Raw genomic sequence first — 9,872 nt, 5'->3', positions numbered from 1 at the left:
TTCGCCAAATAAGAGGCAGCAAGCGAAGGCGCGTCCCGACTGCTCAGTTAGCGCTGGGGGAGAGCAGCATGGCAGAAGCAGAGAGGAAGCGGTAAAACGCTATCGAAAATCTCTCCTGTCCCATAACACAACAAAACGCGCAGGCTACGTAGGGCGGACGAGAAAGAATGGAGATCTCCGGTCTTTTTTGAATAAGACGGGGGAGTGACTGACACCTAAATACTACCCATTCGGACGACCCTCAGGCAACCCTAATGCACTAACGGAGAAGCTGCGATATAGCGGGGATTAAACCAGAATAGTGTAACTTCACATGTACCAAAGTGGATTTCCTCGTGTTATATTGGTACTCGTGTTATATTTAAGCGGTAGAAGGGGGTATTAGGAGTCTTCAATGGAATCTTCGAATCTGTGGAACCATCTTTTGAATTGTAATCTAATATTTTATTATTTAATACACTGGGCCAAAAAATCGATTTAGGTGTCGAATAGGCCTAATTTGCATAATTATAGTACTGAGAATGATGTAGGCCTAGCCGTAAACGTGCGACTTCAATACCAGGAGAGACTCAGTATAATGACAGGGATGACTTGATGAGGAGACACACGTCTAGATCAGAGGAACAATAATGTATGAAATTCCAATAGGGTCATGACAAGATTGTACTAAGCTTGATGCTGAGAAGAGTCGTTATTCACCTTAGGCCGGGAAATATATAAAGCCAAATATATCTGACTACAACTGAGAGAGAATCTTTCCACAGTATCACAAGCATTAAACTGGGGCATCGAACAGACAACAAAATGAGGAGGTAGGGATGACCTGGGGTGTGCATGGAATATGATTCCATGCGCAAAACTAGCTAGTTCCTGAGCTTACTGATGTGCCATGCCCCTGCAGCCGCCCTGTCGCCGAAATAAGTTGGGCAATCATTGCCAAAATCGAGCCGTCGAGGAATGTACATCGAGTACAGAGACCAATTCATTACCAGTATGAAAGCTAGAAAGATAGCATGTTTGAACGCACGATTGTAAGCAAATTCTAGGTCCACACATGTTTTAAACACAAAAAATTTAAACACTAGGATACAGTGCCAAAAAATAGACTATCAGATGAGTCAAGGAATGAAGGGCCCTATCTTATGAGAGAACGAAACAAGAAGAGGTTGAACTTCGTTGAGCAAATCACCTAGCAAGAAAAATAGGGAAAGAGGGACTACACTCACAATAGCTACAAAGAGTAAATTAGGAAGGAATTCCGCGTATTTCGAAACAGTTACTCCGATTTACGCCGCAAATGAAATCAATACAACAGATAAAATACGCGGTAAGACCAAGGCTGGGATGGTGCAGGCCAAAAGAATTTGAGGATACTTGCAAAAACTCAGGTAATGTTGATATGAAGGAGTTCAAGTGGATATCCCTGCTATGTTTCCTCAGAAATTTAGGAGGATACGAAAAGTAATGACTATTTTAGAGCTCTTGTGCAATTTGCGGGGTTCATTGTAGTGACTGCCAGGCTGCATAAGGTTTACGGCGTTAGAAGCACAATTCTGCCTGCCTATGCTGTGAGTCAGGATAGCGATAGGTAGAGGGACCAGACCCGACAGATGATGGGATGCGCCCCGCCACTCAATAGAGAAATAAGGAGCGATACGCTACTCCGTTACAGCCACAAGGAACAACTCGGTCAATCAGCATTCTAAAGAAAAGCTAGTGAGTGTGTTCCTTACGTTCGATCAGTATGTCCCTCGTTTCTCCTGTAGGACTGGCCCACTCACGATGTGGTAAAACTAAACCTCAGGGCAGATGGCATGCTTCTATTTAAAATCTAACAATCTTCTCATTTGCAATGGGGTGTTTGGCATTCTCTTTTCATAGCATCCTGCTTCCATTCTAGTATCTCTGGCAGATAACTATTCTTTCACTTACTTAAAAGGTTGAACGGTTCTTGCTTAAAAGCTTTGTTGGAATGTTGGGTACCCAAGGGTTCACCATCTTTGCCCGATAGATCTCTGAACAGCTGATCCTAATAAAAGCATTGTGAGGACATATCCTCCTTGATGTACTAACAAAGCGACACATGGATCCGCAGGCTACGCATTTTTTTCTATAAGTTCTTTGTTTTGTGCTGACTTTTCTGCTAACCCATTTGAAACTATCTGCATAAGGACTTGCGGCATGTGGTGCTTGAGCTGAATATACAGAGAACTGTGAAAACAATTGTATGTGATGGCTGGCAAATTCTTCCAATTTTATGGGTCAGTTTAAAGCTCCCAGAAACAAGTGATCTTTGTGAAAATCGTCAGTTTTTCAAAAAGTAAGTTCTAGTCCTTTATTGGATTGTGGAGAAAAGCTTGAAAATGTGACCTATGAGGCAACCCTCAAGCTCAGATCAGGAATTGCAAATAAAATAACAAACATCGTAGTCCCACTAAGGGGACAACAAGTATTGGCTACCAGTCAGTGTGACCACACTTGATGGCGTTGCAACAGGCATTGTGTAGTAAGTGCCCCAAATCTAGTTCAAGTTCTCCGGGAATCACAATTCTTGGCGCGGTTACACGAGTCTACGGAGAATTCTCGCCACCTCGCTGCCATTGTGTGCAGTGCCCAGTCGAGTAAGCGTCGCACCCCCACTTTCGAATGTTCCAATGGAAAAAGCTTGAGAGCAATGTGGCTGAGTGTTTTTGTCCATTCCGCAATATTGGCTTGAAAGAGCAGCATACTGCTGTTGAATATAATGAAGCGATGAAGGAAGGCCCGAATTTTCAAAAGACTGTGACATTTCGCACAAAGTCAAACCACTATATCCTCGATTTGGTCCTCAGAACCAGCACATATGAATGCATCTAAAAACTACACAAGTCTAAGCCTGTAAAGGGTCCCGGGTTACTGTACTCATCTAGCAAGGAGCACACAGGGGACATAAATTTACGATAAATCTGAACTTCGTCTTAAACGCAAAGACAATTTTGCATCCATAAGCAGAGAATGGACTTCATTCAGGAGGTGGGCCAGATGTATTCCATCAAAAAGCAAGTCACATCTACCACAATTGTTCAAAACTCTCCTTGCCAGCCTAGGTAGATGAACTCATCAGGGCTCTCCATGGTACTCAACCACCTGCACCAGGTGCTTTTGGTCACCCAGCTGTCTGTGGTTCTGGGTCTTGTCTTCTGGCAGGAGATGTTCAAACTCCATAGCAAATGGGCCAGCAACTGGGAGACCTTGGATGGTGACTGAAATTCCGCGACTTCTCCACAAGCAAGGCAGCATCATTGAATGTGGTCTTGTTGGTAGCCCTTCTTGACCAATGCTTGATATCCGCACCATTGTGAACAGAAATCCTAAAGATTCAGTAAACAGCTCAACAAAAGTGTGAGGGTGCAAGAATGCATCCCTGCCACACAGCCTCACATTGTTAAAATGTGGGGAAAGCCATGAACCAACATCGCACTCTTGAATCCTATACTCATGCCATCAGAAACAAACAGTTCACCGAAAAAACTTTCGAAATGTCCAACTCCTTATGGCAAGACGTGACCCATATGTCTGACCCCTGTTTGACTCAGAAGTCAAACACCTAGCTGCACTGCATATCACAATGAACGGCCACAGGGTAACGGGAGAGCATTATTAATTAATGCGGGTGCAGCTCAGGCACGAGAATGGACCAAGTGGGGTAGCGACGAAGCGTCCTGGTTTACCGCTCTATAGTGAATCCTGATGCTGTAAGACCACATAAATGTCTGTCAAAGGAGCTGCTGCATTACCCTACCAAGCAGAATGCTTAAAGAGAGCTAAAGAAACATTATCGAGAGGAATAAAACGAATGATGACAATAGACCTCTGGTTGGCCGCGCATTAATGTAAGAATCCTCGCATTGTACGCCGCGGACAGGCATCTTTCCCTGCTGGCACTTTGGCCAGGTTCTCACTAACGAAGATCAAATCGATTTTAGCATACGCCAGATTTCAGCTACGAGATACGAGCCGTAGTCTGGCCAAATCGAATGTCAATCGAATTCCTTACTCACCCGCTTCACCGGCGCGGGATCTGATACCGCGCGGCTTGCGGCGTATGTCGAAATCGGATAGCCGGTCGATACTAAGCTAGGAGTTCCGGAGAGATCACTCAAGCATACGCTCACTGGGTATCGCACCAATATCACGCCAGACCAAGATCGCCGATAAAATTTCGATCCGAAAGCAACTCGATTCTTAAACGCTCCGATAGGGCAGCGTAGTCTAGGACGTGCCCTTAATTGAGGACCCCTTAAACTACTTTTTAAGCAGAACATAAAGCTGTGAGAAGGGGCGAGTGGCTGATGCTCCAACTGGTCCAGCGAGCCTTTGAGCAGCTCAGTGGATAGTAAGCCAGGCTACGACGCAGCACATACATTACATGGTACCTTTTGGATGGTCTTGTCCACTCAAGGAAAGTATGAAGAGGATCGGTGTTCACCGCGCGGGACGCCAGCTATGGCTAGATGAGCCGAGGTCACATAGCTCTAGAAGTCAGTCAGCAGGTCTGTTGCTTCAGTCATGGCTACGTAAGTCAGATGCCCTCACCTCGTTTGACAGACAAGCTCCTGGAGAGATGGAACTCCATTTTAAAAGAATAGAATCATGAGAATATCAGGTTTGGAAGGGACCTCAGGAGTCATCTAGTCCAACTCCCGTTCAGAGCCAGGACCAATCCCCAACTAAATTCATCCCAGCCAGGCTTGTTGTCAGCTAGGCCTTAAAACCTCTAAGGAAGGAGATTCCACCACCTCCCTAGGAAACCCAGTCCAGTGCTTCACCACAATCCCAGAAAATTTTTTTTTCCTATATCCAACTATTAACCTCTCCCACCTGCAAAACTTGAGACCATTACTCCTGTCTGTCATCTCTGGATGTTCAGTTGGACATCCCAAGAAGACACCCAATTTATATTTAAGCATAATATCAACAAGTTGTATAGCGAGCTCAGTGAACCTTCAGCCATGGATGCATACAGGTCTGATACTTCTGTATTTCATTGTAGATTTCCAGTTCAATGGCCAGAATGACGGACAATCTTGAACTCACTGCTCTTATATCTATTGCAGAACCCCAGACTGAGCACTGTGATTATTAGCACATCATACCTTAACGTAACCGGGCATGTATTATCAGACAGAAGCCTTTGTACATAATCCACTGCATGCACAGTTTATACAGCCAACACGTCATGGTGTGTTTAATGCTGAGAGAATTGTGGGCTTTTCAGCTGGCCCATCCATCAGCTGTTGTGAGGTTGCCATCATTTGTGTTCCTTCTCGAGCTTTGTAAATTTTAGTTACAGAAAATCGGCAGTATGCCTGACAGATCTTATATCTCCTTCAAACGCCCTATTTACTTAACAGTGCTACCTTATCACACTGATTCTGAAGAAATGAGAAACATCTTAAAAAACATGTCTGTTGTAACGGCGTAAGCACGGAGAGCGAAGCCCCTTAACCCTACACTACCTCTACATCACAAAAATCACAGACGGGAGGGTTTTTCGGCATCTGAGAGTCCTATAATAATGTTTTTCATTGCTGAAGATTTTTTGTTTTCTCCTGTGGTCTCCTCTTATCCATGACTAATAACAGACGATATTTTTTAAGAGCCATTTAGATAAAGCTTTCCGATTTCGGTGAACTCACCCACTTGGGAGGCCTGGATGTCTGGCGAAAGTGGAAATTCGTCCGAATATCTGGGTTGGGCGAGGAGTAATATAAGAATACTGCTTAAAGCAAGAAGCACGACCTCCTAGAGAAATAACCTTGCAGGATTACGTTCTCACACCTTCAGGAGAGGGAAATCCTGAAAGGAGGTGCCCAACTCTTACAATACAGGTGAGAGTCGTAGCCTGGCAAATCACCATGATCCAAGCAGCATCAGGAGACTAAAAACACTCAAGTGGTATGGTACTAAGGTCTGAGGAAACTTAGAACCATTAAACTTTCGGGAAATATAATCACTTCTGGCACTGGCTATCATTTAAGGAAAACCAAAACAGGCATTATTGTTTTAACATCTCGAGCTTGAACTGGTGTCAAATTGCAGAGTGAACTAGAATGCTAGACCAGACAGTTTCCTCCTTTAGAAGTCGGAGTCCTGACAAGTGTTTTGGCTAAGAGACTAAGGATAGCTAGCTGTATCCTAGCATGACACGTGACACAAATAAGCGATCCATGCGCAAAGAGTGATGTCAGCATTAACGACGAACCTATACTGAAAATCTACGACCTGATTAGCCTACGCACTGTCTCGCAGCTTTCTTCCTGGGCACACCACACATCCAGCATGTTCTACAGCTCCACGGCTCGAAATTCAGGACGGCAAATCACTATATGAAGTGGAAATGCGTCCAAAAAGACAACCACGAAAAGGAAGAATAGACCCCCCAGGGACAAGGTAGTCATCGGCCATCGCCAACCCTTGAGACAGAAAAGAGAACGCAACACCTACAAAATCTTCACCAAGCAAGTCTCAAAACTACATACCCGCACGAGAATAAAGAAAGAGCAGATCAACCAGAGCCAGACTGCGTTACCCAGAACGCCTCCTACTGCAAGAGCAACCCAGGAAAAGAAACGCAACAGGACTGCCATGGCCATCACATACAGTCCGCGAGCTAAAACCCCTCCAACGCATCATCAGGGACCCTCTGTACTAGCTCATAATCTGGACAATGAGTCCCCAAGGACTTCTTGGGTGAGGACAGGCGCAGTCCTCACCCACAGACAACCTACAATCGGAAACATTCAATTCCACAACAGTAACGTGCACCCACGCTTACCCTCGCCTGCATAGTAGACTCTAGCCTCAGAGAACTAATCCATTGAAAACAAACCGAAGGAAGACGATGCCAAACTCTGACTAGCGATACGTACAAACCAAGTGACATCATTCACAGGACTCTAAAGATAACGGCCATACTTAAATCACCTATGATTCCACCATCGCCAATGGTCCGACCAATGTAATATAACGCTATCAATGGCAGTCCTTGCTATGTATATGGGGTGAACAGGACAAAGCGCGTTGACGAGAATAGAGATAACATACATGGAGCACACTCAATCCCGTATATATGTTCAGAGTAATGGCAGGATGATAGAAGCGAAGAACAACGACGATGAAGTTAGAAACACGTCAGTTTCTAACCGGTGGATCACCAATTTCAGTCAGATCTAAAGTCCACGCACATCCTTGCAGCCAGAAAAACTCCCTACGAGCTTAAATGATACGACCATCACGAAATAATAAAGAGAAGAGACTCTAAGGGGCACTGCTGAGTTAACTCCCAAAAGTGAACTAGGCAAACAACCAACATCAGCTCAGGATTAAACAAAGACTGTGAATGGCTAGTCAACTACAAAACCAGTTTCTCCTCCCTTGGTTTTCACACCTCAACTGCTAGAAGAGGGCCTCAGCCTCCCTGATTGAACTAACCTCGTTATCTCTAGCCTGCTTCTTGCTTGCATATATATACCTGCCCCTGGAAATTTCCACTCCAGACATCCGACAAAGTGGGTATTCACCCATGAAAGCTCATGCTCCAATACGTCTGTTAGTCTATAAGGTGCCACAGGACTCTTCGCTGCTTTTATAGTTCAGAGAGTTCAGAGAGGGAGCTTCTTACTACAACAGACATGTTTTTAAGAGTTTCTATAAATAGTGAAAGTCAACACTGCAGGAATAGGAGTTTGAAAGAAATCTGACTCAGGCACTGCCGATTTCTGAAACAAAATTTGACAAGCTCTGAGAAGAAACACAAATGATGCAACCTCACAACAGCTTGATGGATGGCCAGCTGAAAAAGCCCACATTCCTCCAGCATAAAAACACACCAGGACTGTGGGTATAAACTGCTGCATGCAGTGAGATTATGTACAAAGGACTTTGTCTCATAATAATGCCCATTACAAGGGCAGAATTGCTAAGAATCCACAGTGCTCATCTGGGTTCTGCAAAGTATAAACAGAGTTCAAGATGTCCTATTCTGGCCATTGAACTGTGAAATCTACAATAAATACAGAAAACAGAACCTGATCATCCATGGCTGGAATCATGAGCTCGGCTTAAAATTGTGATATTTGAAAAATAATAAATTTGGGGTTCCTTTTGGGAGATGTCCAAGAACATAAGATGACAGAACAAGGAGTAATGGTCTCAAGTTGCAGTGGGAGAGGTTTAGGTTGGATATTAGGAAAAAAAATTTTACTGGGAGAGTGGTGAAGCACTGGAATGGGTTACCTAGGGAGGTGGTGGAATCTCCTTCCTTAGAGGTTTTTAAGGCCTAGCTTGACAAAGCCCTGGCTGGGATGAATTAGTTGGGGATTGGTCCTGCTCTGAACGGGGAGTTGGACTAGATGACCTCCTGAGGTCCCTTCCAACCCTGATATTCTATGATTCTATTCTTTTAAAATGGAGTTTCCATCTCTCCAGGAGCTTGTCTGTCAAACAGGGAGAGCCATCTGATTACAGATAGCATGCTGAACAACAGACCTGCTGACGACTGTCTAGAGCTATGTGACCTGGCAATCTACATAGCTGCGAATCCAGGGGTGAACACCGATCCTTTCATACTTCCTTGAGTGACAAAGACCATCCAAAAGTAATGTAATGGATGTGCTGCTGTACCTGATACTATTCCACCTGAGCTGCTCAAAGGTGCTCTGGAACCAGTGAGCATCAGCCTGCACCAACTGTTCTTAAAAGTGTGGGCATCAAAGGGCACGTCTAGACTACGCGCCCTATCGGAGCGTTAAAATCGATTGCTCGGGGATCGAAATATCGCATCTGGTCTGGACGTGATATTTCGATCCCAGAGCGTGCTTAGATCGATTCCGGAACTCCAGCTAGACGACCGGACTTCCGGATTCGACATGGCAAGCCGCGCGGATCGATCCCGCGCGGTGAAGACGGGTGAGTAAATCGATTTTAGACATTCGATTTCAGCTACGCTATTCTCGTAGCTGAAATTGCGTATCTAAAATCGATTTGATCTCGTAGTGTAGACCTGGCCAAAGTGCCAGCAGAATGGAAAGATGCCTGTCCCCGTACAATGGCAGAGGATCTTACAATGAGCGTGCCAACCACAGGTCAGTCTCATTGTTAATCCCTGATAAGGTCTTTAGTCACATTCTGCTTGGTAGGATGCAGCAGCTCTTTAACAGACATCATTGTCTACAGCAATCAGGATTCACTATAGAGCGGTAAACCATGGACGCCGTCCACACCCTTTGTCTTCTTGCTGAGCTGCACCGATAATTTAACTGCCCAGTTCATGTGGCACGTATTGATATCAGTGCAGCTTTTGATTCAGTCAACAGGTCAGCACATTGGCTCTCGCTAAAAGGAGTTGGCATTCCGAATTTCTGCTGTGTCTGATGCATGAGTATAGGTTCAAGAGTGCATGTTGGTTCATGGCTTTCCCCACATTTCTACACAATGTGAGGTGTGTGGCAGGGATGCATTCTTGCACCTCCACACTATTCTGTTGAGCTGTTTACTGAATATTAGGACTTCTTGTTCCACATGTCGGAATCAAGATTGGTCAAGAAGTGGCTACCAACCAAGACCACACCAATGATGCTGCCTTGCTTGTGGAGAAGTCAGAGAATTTCAGTCCCACCATCCAAGGTCTCCCAGATGCTGCCCATGCTATGGAGTTGAACATCTCCTGCCAGAAGACCAAGACCCAGAACCACAGAGCTGGGTGACCAAAGCACCTGGTGCAGGTGGGTTGAGTACCATGGAGAGCCCTGATGAGTTCATCTACCTAGGCTGCAAGGAGAGTTGGAACAATTGTGGCAAATTGGACATTCTTTGATGAATACATCTGGCCA

The sequence above is a fragment of the Chelonoidis abingdonii genome, chromosome 3, assembly GCF_003597395.2.
Source record: "Chelonoidis abingdonii isolate Lonesome George chromosome 3, CheloAbing_2.0, whole genome shotgun sequence".
In the NCBI taxonomy this organism is placed as follows: domain Eukaryota; kingdom Metazoa; phylum Chordata; order Testudines; family Testudinidae; genus Chelonoidis; species Chelonoidis abingdonii.
This window is presented reverse-complemented; position numbering follows the sequence as displayed.